This window comes from Pogona vitticeps, chromosome 4 (genome assembly GCF_051106095.1).
Source record: "Pogona vitticeps strain Pit_001003342236 chromosome 4, PviZW2.1, whole genome shotgun sequence".
Taxonomy (NCBI): Eukaryota; Metazoa; Chordata; class Lepidosauria; order Squamata; family Agamidae; genus Pogona; species Pogona vitticeps.
Genome location: NC_135786.1, coordinates 235320342 through 235340737, shown reverse-complemented (window position 1 = coordinate 235340737; position 20396 = coordinate 235320342). Strand labels below are relative to the sequence as shown.

The 20396-nt window shown below is 44.0% G+C and overlaps 1 protein-coding gene across 2 annotated transcripts in view; it reads left to right on the top strand.

The window, feature by feature from the left end:
* The window catches only part of PTP4A3 (protein tyrosine phosphatase 4A3), a 113931-nt gene that overhangs the window by 20267 nt on the left and 73268 nt on the right, over positions 1–20396 (top strand). For both annotated transcript variants that reach the window (XM_072999404.2, XM_078392016.1), the window contains exon 2: positions 4919–5045. The gene's annotated coding sequence lies outside the window, so the exon portion shown is untranslated. The remainder of the gene's footprint in view (positions 1–4918; positions 5046–20396) is intronic.

Below are 20396 nucleotides of genomic sequence, written 5' to 3'. Positions count from 1 at the left end.
TGAACTGCCAAATTCTTAAGAAGTTCCCAGGAAACTAACTTGGCCCAGATGGCATGCTTTCCTCTCTCTCTCTCTCTCTCTCTCTCTCTCTCTCTCTCTCTCTCTCTCTCTCTCTCTCTCTCTCTCTCTCTCTCTGTCACACACACACAGACACACACACATACTCTCTCTCTCTCTCTCTCTCTCTCTCTCTCTCTCTTTCTCTCTTTTCTGGTGGGTTGGGTGCTGGATTGCTTTAACTCGCCAAGTAACCATTTCTTCTAAATTGAAGAATTAAGCCATTTTTTTCTCTGCTCCTGCACTAGGATTTTTTTCATGCATGCTTTTGCCTGAATTAGATAAAAGCACTGTGTTTGTAACTAAGTAGAGCTTACGTCAACCCTATGACGGTAATCTATGAAACTTGGTCCCGTACTGTACAATTAACAGCTTTCAGACAAGGTGCAATTACAGAATTTACGGATTTCTGTTTGCAAAACATATTTGAAGACGTTAAGCAAGACCATCCAATGTAATTCTGCAAGAGTTAGTCATTACAGGTCAGGAGGCTAGTAAGATTTAATCTTGACAAGGCCCCACTCAGAGTACAGTGGTACCTTGCTAGACAATTACCCCGCAAAATGATGAATCCGCATGACAAGGTTTTGCAATCGCCATTGTGCTTCGCAAAACAGTGTTTCCTATGGGCGATTTTCGCTATATGATGTTTCTGTCCCTGCTTTGGAAGACTCTTTTTTATCCGGGACAGATGCTTCTCAAGATGACAATTTTTACAGCTGATCGGCGCTTCACAGAATGGCTTCCCTATGGGCAATCTTCACAAAACAACAACTATTTCCCCCATTGGAACACATTAAACGGATTTCAATGCATTCCAGTGGGGAAATGCTTTTCGCAAGACAATGTTTTTGCTAAACAGCAATTTCAATGGAATGAATTAACATCATCTTGCAGGGCACCACTGTATTATTGCTTTTATGACGAGATGGATTGAGACAGATGAGTTTCCATCAGACAGAAAATAAAGGTTGAATCCAGTTGATACTTAACTGGATTCATCTCCCATTGATTTCTGCGGGTATCTGAAGCAAAGACCTAATTTGACATCATTCTGATATTAATCGAACATAAAGTCAGAGATGTGTGTCATCAAGTTTTTGGAAAATTTGGGGTTCCTTTATTTTTCTGTCGACAGTTTTCTGTACAATATATGTTTGTGCTTTTATCCATACTTGTCTGGGCTCTTTTACTGCAGTCAACCAATTTAAATGGCCCAAATATAGGATGCGGACTTCTTTCAGTTGTTCTTCTAAGGCAAGCACTGAAAACCCTAGTGTGGGGAAAAATGAAAAACAAGGCATGACTTCCCCTTCTTTTGCACAATGTGGTTGGCTCTTGGCTGCGTCTGGACCAAACGTACACATGACGTAATTCCCCTCTATTGCTAACGTTCTTCAATAACAAACCAAACATGCCAAATCAGATAATATTATTTAGAGCACTGGAAAAAAAAATCTGTCTTTCTCTTTTTCTGGAAAATGCACATCCCAGCTCAGAAGTCCTTTACTTGTTCACTCAATGTCTGTGATCATTGGTTGACAGTCATATTTATGAAATGGCCCAGTGACACAGATTCTTCTTTGGGCAGGAGCCAGACTGAGGTTATGACAAAGCCAAGTCCTATTGATTTCAGTGGTCTGTTCGGCGCTTGACGAAATTTGGAGCCGACTTGAAGTGGTCTGGTTGTGAAGCTTGTCCTCAAAGTCTTGGTCGGAATTCAGTTCACCAGAGCGGAGCTTTTCAGCCTCCGCTGCTCCTGCTGTTTTGAACTTCAACTCCGAGAACTTCTTACCACCGGATATGTCATCTGGGGCTTCTGGGAGGTGGAGTCGAAAACAGCTGGTAGGCGAAGGGTTGAAAACCACTAACCACGAGAAGCAGATTTCATTCACTTACATGCAGGGGAAAACATATCCCACCATGTTTAGCAAAGTTTAGCTGAAGCCAAGCGATACCTTCTGTTGAAGAGTCCTCTCCACTCCTCAAATTACTTGAAAGATAAGAAGGTAGAACCTTGATTCAGTTTGGGAATCGTAGGATAATCAAGTTGGAAGGGGCTTATAAATAAGGCCATGGGAAGATCACTATATGTGAGAAGGGGGAGATTTACTGTATTTTTCCGCGTATAAGACTATACTTTTGTCTAAAATCTTTAGACTAAAAATTGAGGGTGGACTTATACACGGAAGTAAGCTGAGGAAAGAACAAAAATAATAAGTGGAGGGGAAAGCAAGGATCAAAGTGATCCTGCAGGGCTGTGATCCCTGCTTTCCCATCCACTTGCTAAGCCCCACTTAGATGTCTTAATTTTGGGTTAGAAAAAGGGGGGTCCTTATACATGGGGATTCTTATACACAGAAAAATATGGTATATATTCCCTATTTGATACTTGTCCCTCCCTCTGTGTATATGGAATAGGGTTAAAAAGCAGGAGAAATCGCCCTGTGGAATTGGTACCATTAAGCCCCCTCCCTCCCACTCCTGGATTGGGGTCCTCTTTGGTTGCGTGTGAGTCATTCAAAAGTAGACAGGTAGCTCCGTATTACCTCTTGAATGTAACGTGCAATTTGGACCATGGCATGGTTGTTGCCCATTCTTAGCTTCACACCTTAACGAACAAATGAGTCCGAGATCAAAACAAGGCTCCGGGACTGCCAAAATTGGCCCCTTTGTTCTAGAGTAGCCCTTCTCAACGTGTGTGTGTGTGTGTGTGTGTGTGTGTGTGTGTGTGTGTGTGTGTGTGTCACATTTGAAGGGGGAATCACAGGCTGGAAACAATTTTTCAGACACCACCTTAGAAGGTTCATTGTGCAATTTGTCCAACCCTGATACGGCCTGTACTTCTTTCGCCGTGGACGAAAAAGGTTGAGAATGGGCCCTGAGGTATCAGAGAGGTAGGAACAGGTGCCTCGTAGGAGTGATGGCAGACCACACTTTGTAGTCAGTGCCAGCAGCTGTGAGGTGTGTCTTCCTGAGATTTCACTGTGATTTGGAGCGAATAAGCTCTGATGTTGAAGATCAGTGGCTCTGCCGGGATTTGCGGTCCGTTGTTTTCTTGCTTCTGTTGATCTCGCCTCTTCCTTTCTCGGCCTATTGCTGCAGAGCTGGCTGTCATCACAGCCTCGTTGCTTCATCGTAGGGATGTTTACGCCGAAATCAGAAGCTCCCATGGAGTTACCGCTCAGTGAAATCCAATTTAACTTGACTTGTGAAACTCAAGCTATGAAAAGCACCTTAATTGAACTAGCAAAAACATCACATACCGAGCCTGGTTGACTCAGAGTCAGCTGTATGTATGTACTTTTCAATGTTTAAACTGCCCATCTGACCGATGGTCACTCGGGACGGTGTATAGCAGTAACAGATAACATATAATACCATAACCATAATTAGAACTTAAAATTACATTTATCGTCTTCCATTCGCTGGATCGGAACCCTATTGTTTCTGCACAGTGGGGGTTCCAGCTCCCAGACCAAGACTGTGCCACCAAATGCTCCAATCTACTGAGCTCTGCCACCTCTCCAAAAAAACTGGGCACCAAAACTCCTGGGTTCATTTAAATTCCACGATGCATTTGAAAAGCCTGTTTTTTGTTGAAGGAAATTTTTCACTGAAGCATTTCGCTCCAGTGTGGTATCCTTGCATTTATTTAATCACTTGCCTGTTTGCCACAGATGGATCGGGCTTTTGAGTGTGAGCGACGACACAGGCTGGTAGAACAGGGTCAAGCGTTCCAGTTCTCCTGAGCACCCGACGTGGATACTAAATACATCACTCATTATATTGTGGTCTGCTGTAGAAAAAGCATCTCTCTGTCTGTTTCTCTTTCTCCCCTCCGCTTTGCAAGCTCATAACAAGACACTGAAAACTATGCAAGATATTAAAATTATAGTACAGTGGTGCCCCGCATGACGACGATAATCCGTTCCGGGAAAATCGCTGTTAAGCGAAATCATCTTCATGCGAAAAACAATTCCCCACTGGAATGCATTGAAACCCATTTAATGCGTTCCAATGGGGAAATTACCTCATCGTCCAGCGAAGATCGCTCATAGGGGAAGCCATTTTCCAAGCACCAATCAGCTGTTAAAATGGTTGCTCTGCGAAGCATGGGTCCGGAAAACACAGGGCAGCCATTTTAGGAACCCAACAAAGATCGTCGTCTTGCGAATAAACGGTCTGTGAAGCACGGACCAAATCGTCGTCAAGCGGAATTCCCCCATAGGAATGACTGTTTTGCGAATCGCTATAGTGACCGCAAAAAGTCACCGTCCTGCGGATTTGTCGTACAGCAGGATCATCGTCTAGCGAGGTACCACTGTATTTCTTTATTCCAAGTCTACTTTTAAACTGTGTGGTCTTCAAGTGTCAGTAGTAGAGGTGCAAGAATAGGAAGATCAGTAAAGTAAATCAGTTTTAATATTCAGTGTGTTGTTTTTTTAAGCGTGGGAGGTAGTGGGTTCTGCTTTTCCTGTTGGGAGTTGACTTTCGTTATGGTTGTTTTGACAGTGATGTTGTGTTACATCTTAACTAGTCTCCCAGAATCATGCAGTGCATTCTCCCAGAGATGTACTGGATGTTCTTCTCATTCCAAGACTTCTTCATCCCATTTGTTTTTCTTAAATAATTGCCATCTTTACTTTCAGTTTTTTAACCCATGGCCAAAGTATTTTAGCTTCCGCCTCCGTTTTAGGTGGAATTTCTTAGGATTTCTTTTTCTTTATTTCTTCGCTTGAGTGCTGCCTTGCTGCTCACAGTTCTTGATCTAGGAAATTCTTAAATGGATTCGAAAGAAACGGATCTTAACTATCCCGTTTGTGGTGTTTCGAGGTTCTTACTCCCTTTCTCTTGACAGGCCTGGATCATGGTTGGATGGTGACTTAAGGAAGAGCTGATGATGGAAATAATTGAACGGAGATGAAATTACTGTACCCAGCATCTGCCTATATTGGGGTTTTCCTTGAATGTCTCTGCTAATTTAGGTAAGTCATTGTTTTTGCTGTTCTTCCTTTGTAGAAAGACTAAATGGTCCCCAACGTTATGATGATCGTAAGTTAACTGGGTTTCAACTGCCCTTAGGTTACACAGAATCATTGAATAATTACATTGGAAGAAACTTATAAGGTCATCAAGTCCAACCCCCTGTTCAGTCCGTTTACCACTAAATAGGTGCTTGTTATAGAGCCTTCATCGGAAAAAAAAGTTATGGCTTGTTTTTCTTAGGTTATGATTTTAAGGCTTTGAACATAGTGCGTATTAAAGATGCAGACAAAGGTTTGTGTATGTTCTCTGTGTTGAGACTCAAGAATGTTGGAGTTTGAGGTGTTTCCGTAGAGTTGTGAAATTTTGGTTTGTCTTCTCCATGGGAGACGTAACAGTGGGGAGCAGCCTGAATTAATTGGGCAAAGGGAAAGATGGCTTTCGTTGCTACCTTAACTATTGTTAAATACCGTCTTCAGATGGATATTTGGGAGTAGACTCATCGTGCTGTTCCCGTAGCGTGTTTCAGGAGCTTTCTGAAAGAAAAGATAGAGTGGAACTCATTCAGAGTCTTCTCTCCATCTTTATTTTTCGAGAGTAACAGAGAGGTGGTTCTTAAGGTGTCAGCAAAAGGTGCATTGATTTCTTAAGTCTGTGTTGCCTTTGGCATGTCTGAGGGCACCCCCCAGAAGAAGAGAATGGGAAAACACTTCTGAGTACTCTGTACCTGAAAAACCCTAAAGGGTCGTCATGCGCCAGAACTGACTTGATAGCAAATGATTATTATTAATTTCTTAAGAAGCTACGCATGCTTACATGGTGCAAAGGGAAATCTGTAGCTTGATGCAGTTGGGACATTTGGTTTCCCTTCTGACACAGAAGCACAAATTAGTTCACAAAATGTTTTTATTCTTGGGGGGGGGGGGAAGCAAGGTAAGCGCCAGGTTCAGCAGATCGCAACAGAGAGGACCGTTCAGAGCGGATGAACGACCATAGCAGATAAACTAGAGATGGCCCGGCGGTTCATGCTGGTTCGGCAGGTTGCCGAACAGATGTTGCACGATTCAGCTGCCTGCCTCCTCTGGCAACCCGCCCACTCGAAAGCTGCATCCTGGCTTTCCTGCCCCGCCTCCTGCAGGCAAACTATGCAGCTGCTTACAGACCACCAATACTGGTTAAAGCACTGTTGTGTTTACAATTTATTTACATGTTGACCACCCCCTACAAGCAAGCTGGGTACCCAATTTACTGACTTTGGAAGGTCAGAAGGGCTGAGTCAACCTTGAGCTGGCTTAACCCTGAGCCCTTTGGGACCAAACCCAGGTTGTGTTTAACTACTGCATTGCTCCACCAAAGCCCTCATTCTTGTCTGTCTCCCTTTTCCCTGCCCGAAGTTTCCCCTCCTCCCGGCACACGTTGTCTTATTTGCTAGCAGTAGTGTGGACACCTGTTATTTATCCCCCTTGCCTTCTCCCAGGACTGCAGGATGAGGGCAGATGGCCTGTTCCGAGTACGGGTCAGGACCTCAATTTGTCTAAACCTTGTTTAAAAACCAACAAATTTGGTTGCCGTCACTACATCTTGCAGTGGAAACTCCATAGTGTAACTATACACTATGAAGAAATTTCATAGTATGGAACCACCTGGATATTGTTGTTTAGTCGTTCAGTCGTGTCCGACTCTTCGTGACCCCATGGACCAGAGCATGCCAGGCCCTCCTGTCTTCCACTGCCTCCCGGAGTTCGATCAAAGTCATGTTGGTAGCTTTAATGACACTGTCCATCCATCTTGTCCTCTGTCATCCTCTGGATATACCTCGCATTATGAAAATACTGCGAGCAGATGTGATCACGTGTGTCTGGAGAATTTTGCTGATAGGTAAAAGAGGAAGAGCACAGCTTTATTCAGTGTCTAAAATAGCATGTTGAGGAGTCCCTTCTAAAATCAGCCAATTGCTTCTGAAATATCCAGTTGTGCATCCAGCAATGAATGAATGCATTAAAAGCTTGAAAGAAGACTTGTCAGGATCTCTCTCTGTCTGTGCGCACACGCATAATTCATCATGCTCCTCACGAAAGTCAGGATGCTGTGTGCCATTTTTTTTCCGGTTGTACGTGGATAGAATGAAAAACGGGGAGGAAGATCAGAGAAAGAAGAGACCACCCTGTACAAGAATCCTTGGTCTGGATTTCAAAGCAGAGCGGTTCAACCACATCAGAAATGTGGTCTCAATAGCAAAAGAGGGAAAAAACCCACAAAAAACAAACTGGGAGTACTCCTGGGGGTCGGAGAGAGGAGAAAGAGGGAGGCGCAACGAACACAGATTGGAACAGTGTTGAAGAACCGCCGAGCGAGTAGTTTGGCGAAATGAGTCCCTTATGAGGAATTAAGTCTTAAATACTTGCACGTGACCTCAATGGCTGGGAGATTAGGGGAAGACCCTTTTTTTTTTTTGCTAGGTGATGTGAAGAGGCTTATGAATTGTATTTTAAGCTAAACGGGTCCGTGCACACCCTGTTTTTGGTTTATCTTTTTTTTTCAATCGAACGCTGACTCAGTTTCTCCACCCACAAAAGGGAAAATGATGGTTACGCAATTTTGCATGATTTCTGTGTTGCATAATTCCAAAATACAGCTGCGTTTGCAGAACATACGCGTGTTGCTTTGGTCCTATGAGGCAAGAAATGCAAAAGTCATAGATGGCCGGGGATTTCATTGTGGTCATTCAGGGCTGAGGTCAGTCACACTTGTTGTTAGACTCTGAAATTCCTTAATACCTGGGAACTTAATGGGTAAAAAGAAAAAGAGAGCTGACGATCTCAAAAACGGAAAATACTCCTTCTCACCTTCCATTCCTACACAACACTGTTTATTTTTCCAATGGTATATATATATATATTTGAGATGCACTGTGATGTAGTGAATGTTGGACTCGAGGGGTCTGGATTCAAATCCCTACTCTACGTTGAAAACTGACTTTGGGCGATAATGGTGAAACCACTCCTTAAATATCTCTCATACCCCTAGAAGCCTGATGGGACTGCTATGACCCAGAGACAACCTGACAGCACACCAGAGGCGTATATACACTGCCTACTTAACATCGTGTTCTCTATGTCTCGCAAAAAATTGATAAAACTGGGTATGGCAGAATTTGGCAGAAAAGGAGTATGGCAGAAAAGGAGACAGAAGTAGTTGAGCAGCACAAATAATTTAGGTCCCTCTGGCAGTGCTTGTGTTGAAAACAAATTCACACAATTTAAAACATTTTTAAAGCCCGTGTATTTTTTTAAAATCTGAAAATATCCTAAGAAGCAGCTTTGCAGGCTTGTAGGAGGAAGCTGCTCAACAGCCAGGGTGCCATTCTCAAAAAGGCCCCGTCTGCAGAAACCGTGTGCCTTAACTTCACTTGGCCGGGGAGCCGAGGACAGGACTTCCAGAGAGCTTCTGAAAGTCGGTATTGTGTAATATGGAACAGGGTAATTTTGCAGGAAGCCTTGTCTTTTTAAGATACTTTCTGACACCAGACTTTCCAGTTGTGTATATGCTGTTGCCACAGTGGCATGGGGCTTGTGCCATGGGGAAGGTTCTGATCTAGTATGTGAGGCTCTCGTTTCCTGGAGGTCAACTTGTCTGTCCTTCTGTTGGTTTTGTAGTGGTGGACATTAATTGCTGAATACATTTCTGTGTTTATTTAACCTTTGTTCTTCCAATCATTTGGGGGAAGGGGATGTGGCAGGGAGAAAACCTACAGTTTTCTCCCTACTGCTGGGCTGTACATCTTAGCCTGAAAGCCAGAGGCCGAGGAGTAATACAGAATTGCAGCGATTTATATGATCTCGAGAGCATCGCCCAAGTTAATGAGATTTTCTGGAATAGGAACGTAGCCAAAGACGTCTGTGGGTTTGGCTTCGTATAAATCAGAATCCGTGTTTCCTTGCTTTGATGTGGTCATTTAAAAAGCAATTTTGAGTCTCCAGTTTATGTCTGGCTTTTAAAACGTACCAGTTTAGCATGGAAATGAGCTGTCCTAAGAACAATGTTTTGTAGAAATCGCCTCTGGTTTCATTGGCGAGCCAGGTGCTGCTTACCTGGATGTCTGCGCCCTCGGTGGAACCCGCTGACTCGGGATCAAAGAGCTGGCTCTCCTCTGCATTTAGATCGAAAGCACCAAGCAGGTTTTTCGCTCTGCCGGGAGGCTGCGTATGCCAAGTCTCGCACTCGGTGCCAGCCGTGGAGGCATTGTTGTGGTGACACAGAGCTGGCTGGTTGCCTGTGCTGAATGAGCAGAAGGTGCAAGAGGGTTCCCCCCCCCCCGCACAGTTCACTTTTGCAAGAGGGAAGCAAACGATGTACTGATCATAATCGTGTTTAGCCGCCGTCCTTCCATGTAGCTCTCAGAAGACCTGATCTCTCTTCTTCAGTCATGTGTAAAAAGCACTGGAGAAGCCAGTCGTGATTTTCTTCTGTGGAAACCTGGATGCCCGCTGGTTCTCAAGCAAAGATCTCTCTCATGTAGACCAGATTTTTCAGGACCTTCTTGCTGCCTCATCTTTGCTGGTAAGTCAGAAGTCAGAGAGGGGTATTTGGTGTAAAAACATTGAACTACAAGTGGTGCCTCGCTAGACGATGATAATCCGTTCCACTGAAATCGCTGTTTGGCGAAATCATTGTCTAGCGAAAAGCATTTCCCTATTGGAATGCATTGAAACCTGTTTAATGCGTTCCAATGAGGAAGAATCGTCGTTGTCTAGCGAAGATCAGCGATAGGAAAGCCACTTTGCGAACTGCCGATCAGCTGTTTAAATCACTGTCTTGCGAAGCTTAGGTCCCGAAAACACCTGTTTTGCGAGCGCGGAGGAAGCTGTCAAAATCGTTGTCTAGCGAAAATCGGTTTGCGAAGCAGGGACCAAACATTGTCCAGCGAAATTCCCCCATAGGAATCACTGTTTTGCGAATTGCTATAGCAATCACAAAAAGTCAATGTCTAGCGAAAAAACTGTCATGCAGGGTAACTGTCTAGCGAGGCACCACTGTAAATATCTCTCCCTATTATCATCTTTTGAAAAGGTCTTAAAGGTAATGCAGAGAAAGATTTGCTTCTTTGTAGAAATGGGGATATTCGTATTCGTGTACAAATACGAATATCCCCGCACAGCTGGACCTAATGAGGGTTCAGCCCCCCCCCCCCAGGACCGGACCATCTGTTCACGTGTCCTGCTAGTCTGACTCATCCTGCCAATGGCATCCGAAGCTACGCTCAGCTGGCCACTCCAGGCAGGACATGGGAGGACGAGTGTCCCCACGTGGCTTGCAAGGTAGACTGAGACAGATTGAGGGGCCCATGGGATTTCTTCCGTCTCCTGACAACACCTGGTAACTACTACACCACACTGCCTTTGGATTCCGAGGAACAATCTTCTTCAAGATGGAGGAGATACACTTGTACGTAGACAACCCGACAGAAGTTTTGCTTTCATTGACTCCATCTTTGGAAGAGGCTGCTGGAGGTTCAGCGTGCACACAAAGTGAATTGAAGTGGTCATTTCCAAAATGTTTGTATGGAGGCTCCTGGTTTCAGCGTGGGGGCAAATCGCCTCCCTTTGCTGCAGTCATGATGTCGTACCATGGAAGATCACTTTTGCAGGAACTTCCCAGAAATGATTGGGCCGGTGTACGGTAATTCTACCAGAATCATAAGGAAAGCGGAGCCTGTGTCAAATTTAGCAAGTGCAAGACTCCCTTTCCTGTAAGGTATTTGCATTACCCCAGGGATATAGCTTTTCATGCAAATATCTTTAAAAATGCAAGTGGTTGCACACTTAAGCAGCGGCGTGGGAGAATTTCTTCCAAAGCACAAGTGCTTTACAACTCTCCCTCACCCACCCTAGATTTCGCATTTTAGCATTGATCTTGTAACAGAAAGAGGACATCTTTATAATTGCTCTTCCTTACAGAACTTTGCAAGTTACTTAAATATGTGCTCCTTGAAAGCCCCCCAACTCAGGCAGAGAATTATAAGCTCTTAGTTTCTCCTCTTGTTTTTAATCAGGGGCTTATGGCCAGAGGGTGTCAACAGCTGTGCAAAAAATCTGCTCCTTGTTCAGATTCCTAAGATTGCAAATTGTTTTTTTTTCCTTCTTCCACCACCCTTTCTTTCCAAGTAAGAGCTGCTAGTTTTGGGGATTGTAATTGAAAACAAGCATCTAAGTGCTTGCCGCAAGGCTTCAAGAAACAAGTGGAGGTTGGAAGAGTTACCTTTTTTTGAATTTCCACTCCTGGAATCCTTGGGCCTGTGTGACATAAATTGCAAAACAAACTGGAAATCAGGGACACGGTCAGATGTCCCAAGGTCAAAGTTTCCCCTAAGCGGTATGGGTGTGCAGTTGCTCAGTGTTGATGCCCATAGGATCCCTTCCAGTTTTGTAATTCTAATATTATCATCTGCTGGATAGCTCAGGGCTTTAGGTCTCTGGCTGTGGAGCCAGAGGTTGGGGGTTCGATTCCCCACCGGGTCTTCTTGATGGGGGCTGGACTTGATGATCCATAGGGTCCCTTCTGTCTTCCCATTTAAGGTTATTAAAATTATTGTTAACACAAGGTGGAATGCAATAATTTAAAAATGCATGTTTAAAATCACAATAAATTGGGACATTATCATTAAAACAGGATTAAACCAAGTTGTTGTTGTTTAGTTGTTCAGTCGTGTCCGACTCTTCGTGACCCCATGGACCAGAGCACGCCAGGCCCTCCTGTCTTCCACTGCCTCTCGGAGTTGGCTCAAATTCATGTTGGTTACTTCGCAGACACTGTCCAGCCATCTCATCCTCTGTCGTCCCCTTCTCCTCTTGCCTTCACACTTTCCCAGCATCAGGGTCTTTTCCAGGGAGTCTTCTCTTCTCATCAGATGGCCGAAGTCTTGGAGCCTCAGCTTCAGGATCTGTCCTTCCAGTGAGCACTCAGGGTTAATTTCCTTTAGAATGGATAGGTTTGTTCTCCTTGCAGTCCAGGGGACTCTCAAAAGCCTCCTCCCGCACCACAATTAAACCAAGAGAATGTTGAAAAACCATCAGGTTAAAAAGTTAAAGCCAATTTTTAAAACCTGATTTAAAAAAAAACACATACTGATCAAATGTGTTGGATCCCCTTCTGAAAATACAAGCATGCAAAGTTCAGAGTTCACAAACCAACTTAAAGGGAAAAGTCTTCACCTGCTGGCAGGGAGGACTCTGTGTGTGTGTGTGTGTGTGTCAGTCAGTCAGTCAGTCAGTCAGTCAGTCAGTCAGTCTATCCTCATAAGTTAGGGAATTCTGTAGATTAGCAACAGCCACCAAAAATGCGCTCAATCCTGTGGTGGCAGTGGGACTAAGAGAGGGCTTAGCCCTGAAGATCTTGGGAGTCTGGAGGACACGGATTTTATGAGCAGATCCAGTCCTTCAAATAGCCTCAACCGGAGCCATAGCAGGCTTGATAGGCTATAACCAGCGTTTTGAACTGTCGCTGTTTCTGCCTGTTCTCTTTCCCAATATCTTAACTCTGCCACGTGCATTTGCAGACCCTTGCTTTTGGGTTGGAAGACCACCAAGAAATTCCAGTTCTCCACGTCAGGCTGGAAAAGAGCCCTACTTTGCATTCTGGGGAAAGTGTCTACCACTCAGAGTTGATCGTTCCGGGCTAAATGAATCGGCGTCTGACCCAATGGGAGGCAGCCTCTGATGGTCCTAAGTTGCCAGCTTCTGCAGTGCTGGATTTTGCTGCCACCGCACCACTGGGCTGTCCAGGTACTGCTTCAGTAACTGTCCTCAAAGTTCACCCCGTTTCATCCTGAACCAGTATTTTCCAGAGCTGAACAGCCATGGTTCAGGAGGAAATAGAGTCCAGAAAAGGAACTTTTCCAAGCTGTGTCCAACATAGGCAAGGAATGTAGTAGGCAGCTTAGGGCATTAGGAAGGTACAGGCTGTTAAAGGTTGCCCGGTCGCTTTCGTTGGGCGTGATTTGTGGGCACTTACTGAAAATGCCCGCCTACCCTTACTATAAGTGGCGATGCAAATTATTTTGCTCAATTGCACTCAAGATGGAAATAAAGGGTGTTTCTCCTCCCCACCACCGCCTCTGTTTCTGGTGTTCCTTCTACTTTATTTGTTTTTGTCTTTCCACAACAGGAAACCCTTAAAATATTCTCTGAGAAGCCTTGTAATGAAAGCAAAAGCACAACAGCTGGTGTGTGTGCATACACACATTTGTTTTTATGGCCTCCTCTTTTCGCTGTAGCTTTTCCCTGCTGCTCCAGCTGTGAGGAGGGACCGGGGAGAAGGGGCGGGCTGCTGAGACAGTAACCTATTTTCTGTTTCCTGCTCGGCAGCCCAGATGGAGACCAGCAAATCCGTCCAGAGAGTGAGAGAAAGAGTGCCAGCCAGCCATGTGTGTGTCGGAGCCCGTGTCTTTTCATGCTTTCCAACACTGCCGGTGGTGTGCAGCTTCTGATTCGATGGTCCGCCTGTTGGGGAGGCTTCCGTTCTATGGAATGCGTTCCGTGTTTCAGCCGGAACCCGGTGGGCTCAAGGTGAAACACCATGAGAGCTGCCACCTCGATGATTCTTTTCAAAAAACAGTTCACATCTGGTGTTATCCAAGCACTGGGAATTCTTTGCATGTGATTCCCAAGCATAACAGCATGTGTGAACTTGTGTGGGGCCTCACACTTCATTTTCTCAGATTGGTGTGAAATCTCTCTGGAGAAATGCAGATGTGTTCCTTTTCTGAGCTTGTGTGCCACTATCCGTGTGAACGGCAGCGTAGTTCTAGATGATGCAAGATACACGTTCTAGATCCTTTTGAGCCATGAAGACCATGATCTTGATCAACCAGAAGGGATGTCTCTACAACGTGTTTTCATGTCACAGTCTAGAATCCAGGGGCATCATCTCTACATCACCAGGCCAACAGGTTTCATGGACACTTGTTCCCTCAGGGGAGTTAGTTAGCCCTGCTTCCTGTTCCATGTAAGACTGGCAAAGGAAATGACTCGGGAGATGATGGAGCACCCCAAGATGATCAGTGCAGCATGCCATGATATTCATATGATAAAAGGGACTGTGGTCTGGAAATAGGGTTCCACAGAGTTTGCAGGGATTTTTGGGAGAGCCTGGGAGGATTTTAACTCCATAACATCATAAATGTTTATGTGTCATATTGGTGTAATAATGGATAAAGCATGAAGTTAGTGCTTAGGAGATCTGAGTTTTACCCCTTCTGAACCACAACTCAAACAAGAGACATTAGGCCACTCATTCTCTTTCTCTCAACCTGAAATACCACACAAAATCGGGAAGGAGAAGGGCTGTGTATAGGGCAGCAGCTCCTGACCTTGCATCCCTAGACTAGAACTCCCAGAAACCCTGTCCAGCATAGCTAGTGGCATAGGCTTCTGGAAGTTCTAGTCTAAGAACATCTGGGAACCCAAGATTGGCAACCACTGGACTAGAGCAGTTGGTTCCCCACATTGGGCATCCCATGTGTTCTTGGACTGCAATTCCCAGAAAACCTAGCCAGCACAGTGATGGCAAAGGCTTCTGGGAATTACAGTCCAAAAACACCTTGGTTACTCAACGTTGGGAATCACTGGAGTGGAGGGACAATCTAAATGGTGGTAACAAAGCAACTGAAGCGGTTGCTCCTTCACCTCTGGAATAATCTGCCCAAAATTGACCTGTCCCCTTCACTGGGAATTTTCAAACAGTCTTTGAAAACATAGCTGTTTAGACGGGTCTTTCCCAGAGACCACATCATCATAGTGCACTGGTTTTTCAACGTTCCTACCATGTTTTCTGCCACCTTGCCTTTTAAATTATTTTTCAGTTATTTCTGTGTTGCTTTTGTGTATCTGAATGGATATGTTTAGTTTTGGGTTTTTTCATATAGTTATTATGTTCTGTGCTTTTAAAAGTTTTGACTGTTGTTTCTCTATGTTGTGAACCATCCAGAGTAGCCTTGGTAGCCAGATTGAGGGGATGGTTGGATGGATAGGTGGGTTAGTCAATGGATGGATGGATAAATGGGTTAGTGGATGGTTGGTTGGATGGATGGATGGGTTAGTCAATGGATGGATGAAATAATTATAATAAAATTGCCTTTATACAGTGACGGTATCTGACTGCCGGGTTTTCGTCATAATAGAAAGGGGTGTGGCAGAGAGTCTTCCAGACTTGCTGCCCTCCCCCTCTTTTGCTGACCATTAACTACCTTGCTCTTGTGGCATTTTCACACATTACAGTGGTGCCTCGCTTAGCGATTGCTTCGTTTAACGATGAAATCGCTTAGCGATGACTTTTTTGGAGCAATCTTGCGCTCTGTTTAACGATGGTTCCTATGGGCGATTTTCGCATAGCGATGTTTGGGACCATGCTTCGCATAGCGATGACAGTTTGGGTCCCCCTGTTTCGCTTAACGATGGTTTTGACAGCCTCATGTTGGCTGTGTTTTAAATGTTTAACAATGTTTAAAAATGTTTAGAATGCTTGAAATCATAAGTGCACTTAATTAACCCTTTGTTAAACTAATTTGACTTTGTTCCGACTCTTTTTAAATTTGTTGTAAATTTTTTTCCCTCATTGAGATGCATTGAATAGGTTTCAGTGCATTTCAATGGGGGAACTGTGTTTCGCTTAGCAATGTTTCCTATGGCGATTTTCACTTAAGGACAGCAATCCGTTCCCATTGGAACGGATTATCCGGTTTTCAATGCATTTCTATGGGAAACCGTGTTTCACTTAGTGATGAAGTCACTTAACAGTGATTTTTTGGGAACCACTTATCATCGTTAAGCGAGGCACCACTGTATTTGGTAATAACTTTTAGTTTTCCACTGGAAGCAGGCTGGACATAAAGCCAGCACTCATCCTGGCTCCCAGATCAGTGTTTGCCTGTGAGCCACACTGTTTACCCATATCAGTCATCTTATACTTGAGTAAGTATGTTGGCAAATACAGCATACAGTCATCACCTAGCAGAAGATTCTGTGTTTTGATGCCTGGCCAAGCTGAAATTTTGTGAAGGTGCTGGCAATCGTTTGTATTCTGGAGGTGTCTGGTTCAGAACCCGGTGTCTCTAAATAAAAAGATCTGTGAAGAACAGCTCCGGGGAAGATCTTTCTTTGCAGAAAGAAGAAATCCAGGTGTTTCAACACTAATTAAGGAGATTAAAAACTTGCTTTCTTGTGTTTGTGTAAGTGGAATGAGAGAATCACACAGAAACGCATTGGCAACTGGTCTTAACGGTTTTTTCCCTAGGAGGCAGCTTAAGCCTGATTGACTCTGTGCCAGGAGAACTCCTCTTTTTCCCTGCAAGGAGAATTATCTTGGCAGACCTTCTCAGTCCATTTCACCTTGATTTCCAGTGTAAGCAAAGCTCTCGGCCCTTTCCAGGTGCACCTTCTCTGTGTGGTGCAAAGGAAGCAAGAACTTTAGCGCCATAACGTGCATTTTATTTACCATTTCTTTCACGAATATCCTGTCCATCTCCCAGAGTGGGGAGAAAAGGCAGTTCACAACCAGAATTCACAACAGGCGCAGGTAAAAAAAGATAAGGCATTTAAAAACAGTTACAGGTACACATTATTGAGCTAAAACGCTGTGAAATTAACTTGGAATAGTAGAATACTCTAAAACTACAAACTGTAGATACGCATCGCCCAGAGTCCTGTTGATGCTCGCTAAATAACTTGCTGCCACTCATTGCAGCTAATTGACGAGGTCCCGGGGCACATCCCAGTCACGTGACCAGTTTTGGGACCAAGATGCACCCTAGCGCCTCATGAGCTAACTGTGTCAAGTTATGCAAACCTCATATGAATACCAATAGCATGCCAATCCATATCATAAAAAGAAGACAAATCCATTACAAGATTTTCCCTCAGTGAGTGACAAAGAAACCTACTGGAAGGATAAGGTCTGTTAGAGAGAATGAACAACCTGGTGGGTTTGTGGAGAGAGAAGTTGCTTTTAATTGCTTTTTAAGAACTATGGGATGATTGTCTTGTTGCAGCCTACTGGAGATACCCTGTTGTTAGTAGAGTGGTTTTTCCCCCCACGTGTGGGTTGCCTTGAGGTTGATAACTGCGTAAATGTTAAAACGAATTCTAGTGACAGTAAGTGAGGAGTTTATGAATAGCTGCAAAGAGACAACAGTCAGTATTTATCCTTAAGAGCTTCTGGAGGGTTGTGTAGCCTCCTCTGTCAAAATGCCTGTTTTTCTTCTCTCTGTGTTCCATCATCTCTTTATAATTCTTGGCGGAAATGCCTGTACTTTGGTGATAAAACTGGGAGAGTTTCCATTTCTGCAACCTAAAACAAATACAGATTTTTTTTTTAATCAGTGGCAGAATATTGGCGAAGGGTTTTTTTTGCCAGTACAGATCATACTCCAGCCCAGCGGCCTGGTCTACAAATTGTTTTATGTGGAACCAGCAAATTTCAGAGTTGCATCTGCCTATAGGCGCCATGTTTTATTCTTAATATGCTGAGCCAGGTTGTCTCTTTCAAGCGGTAAAATGTGTTGCCAGCCTTCATCTCCTTGTATGACCCCAAGCGTTTTCCCTTTGAGGGTTGCCCGTTTTAACGGAAGTTTGTTTCATCTAAGGGAGTAACCTGTTTCTTGCCCTGCCTTAACTCCATTTTGAAGACAGAAGAGGCTGTCTGGGCCAAAAAAGGCTTCCTTCTGTGCTGCTTCTTCTTCCAAAACACAGGAATCTTGAGCGATATTGAATTAATTTTTCTTTAATGTGGGGCTTTAGGGTCTTCTACCAAAGGAAATCCTAAAGATTCTCCTCCCTCCACCTTTTCACAGAAGCTAGACATTGGTTTTTTTTGTTTTTTGTTGTTGTTTTTTTTGGACTGCAAATCCCATCATTCTCCATTCTGGGAGTTCCACCTGACGAACATCTACAGACACCTAACTTTGGCTCATCTGAGAGAAAGGCCTAAGGTGGAAGCCTTTGTGGCTGAGCTAGGCCTAACTTCCTGTTCAGAGAGGAAGCTGCTCTGCTGCTTACTGGGAGCGTCTTTTCTGAAGAGGAAGCAAACAAACACTAATTTCAGCACTGGCTGGTAACTGGAATAATGCTTGTATTTTATACTCAGTAGATCTCACGGACCACCAGAAAGACACATAAGTGGATTCTAGCTCAGGTCAAGACTGAACTCTGTAGAATCAAAAATACTGAAAGTACTGTAGAGTGAGTCTCTTGTACATAAGTCACATCAGGAGAAGACGAGAGTTACTGGAAAAAATAAGTCTCTGGGAAGAGTTGAAAGCAGGCTGAATCAATAAAGCAGTGGTCCTCAACCTTGGGCCTCCAGATGTTCTTGGACTCCAGCTCCCAGAAATCCTGGCCAGCACAGGTGGTGGTGGTGGTGAAGGCTTCTGGGAGTTGTAGTCCCAAGAACATCTGGAGGCCCAGGGTTGGGGAACACTGCAATAAAGCAGTGGTTCTTAACCTTTGTTACTCAGGTGTTTTTGAACTGCAACTCCCAGAAACCCCAGTCAGGACAGCTGGTGGTGAAGGCTTCTGGGTGTTGCAGTCTAAAAACATCTGAGTAACAAAGGTTAAGAACCAGGAATTCCTGCCCTTGGTTTGCACAATCCACGCAAAGGTCTTAATGATGGAACCTTTTGGAGGTTACTAATCCATTGGATTCCTGGAAGTCATAAGCTGTTTGGTGGCACATAACAACACGTGTCGTGGCTTTGATCGTCGTAAAGCACAAAGATAATGCATTTTGAAAGGCGGAAATATTATTGAGAGTATTTTGTTCCATGTAGTAAAACCCTGTGCCCTTACTTCATGGTTTCACGTTGCAAAATCCTGTGCCTCTACTTCTGTGCTCAGTGGCAGTACTCATACCATGCTTTGAGAACCACTTCCATGAGGGATATGTTGTTAGGTGGCATCAAGTTGGAACCAGCTTATAGCAACAAGGGCTTTAATAGGGCTTTCAAAGTCAGTGGGATATTTAAGGTGTGGTTTAAGTTTCCATAGCTGAATGTAGATTTGAACTCAGAGCTTCTGAGTCCTAGTTGTTTTATTCACCACACTACACTGGGAATCAATTAACACCGTCAACAGTTAAAAAAATGTTTCCTTCTTAATTAAGATTTGAGGTCTGCTAGTAAAATGGTGTTTAAGGAGACACCTGATTATAATGAACTGTATTAACCATAGTTAATACCTCTCTCTTTCTCTCCTGATTAAATTGAATTAAGGAGATGAAGGAGGTGGATACTCCTCATTTAGCAACCCCCGGTGTCTTCAGCATAGTCTTATGTTCCCCCTCTCCTAGGCATTTCTGTCTTTATCAGATTTTCATATTACAAGGTGTTTAAGTCCCATCCTATTCACCACCAGAAAAATCTTCTAGCGCTCAAGTTGATCCCTGTTCTTCCTGACCCTTGTTTTGCGAAACGATGTGCTGATAGAACCCTGGAAGCCAGCATTTTGTTTTTTGATTCCATCCTAAGATCTTTAATAAAAGAATCCAACAATAACTGCAGAACCGTTCTGTTGGAAGTAGACAGCATAACTGCAGATGCGTTTGCCAAGATTCGAGTCGCTTGTGTGTTTCTCTTGCTAACGCCATAATAAACTCTTAGCTGGTGTAATATTCATCTCAGTCGTTCGGGGAATATTGGTTTTGGTCACAAGATTCTACCGTAAGCAGGAGTAAAATTGCCAGTGTCGAGGGTTTTGCTTTCACCATTCCACAATAGCACGTTGTAAATTTAATCTGTATTGTTTTTCCTGGTCTTTTGCCACTTTTCACTTGAACTCGTTCTTGGCACTCATTGTTCTTGCCCCCAAAAATATTCAAACCAAAAATATTCAAACAAAGAATATTGAGTCCCTCTTTACATGAAGTTTCACCATAGTATCTGGGTCAGGAGCTGGAGATCCTCTTTTGTTTCCTCCTTGTTTTCTCGTTGAAGCCACCAAATTGACCATTCGAAAAGAGGGCAGACCTGCCATCTGTCTTAATTCTACAATGGATCTAGGTCGGTAAATTTCCCGGGTGCCTTTTTGTTTTGGACAGCTGAAAACGGCAAGAGACCTAAAGGCTGCTGGCGACGTCTCATTAAAACGTTGCAAAAACTGTACGAAATTATGCATTACAGATAACTGTCATTAAAAGAGGGGATTCATTAACTCCTCGCAGCATCTGCTTGTCGCAGCCCATAATTTACTAATAAGTTCGCCTTGTTTTGTGGTTGGTCTTAGGGAGTTAATGAAAATTCCTCTGCGAGTCTGGCTTCTTCGGTCATGAAAAGCGGCCTAAATCATGTCTCTGGAACACTAGCATGA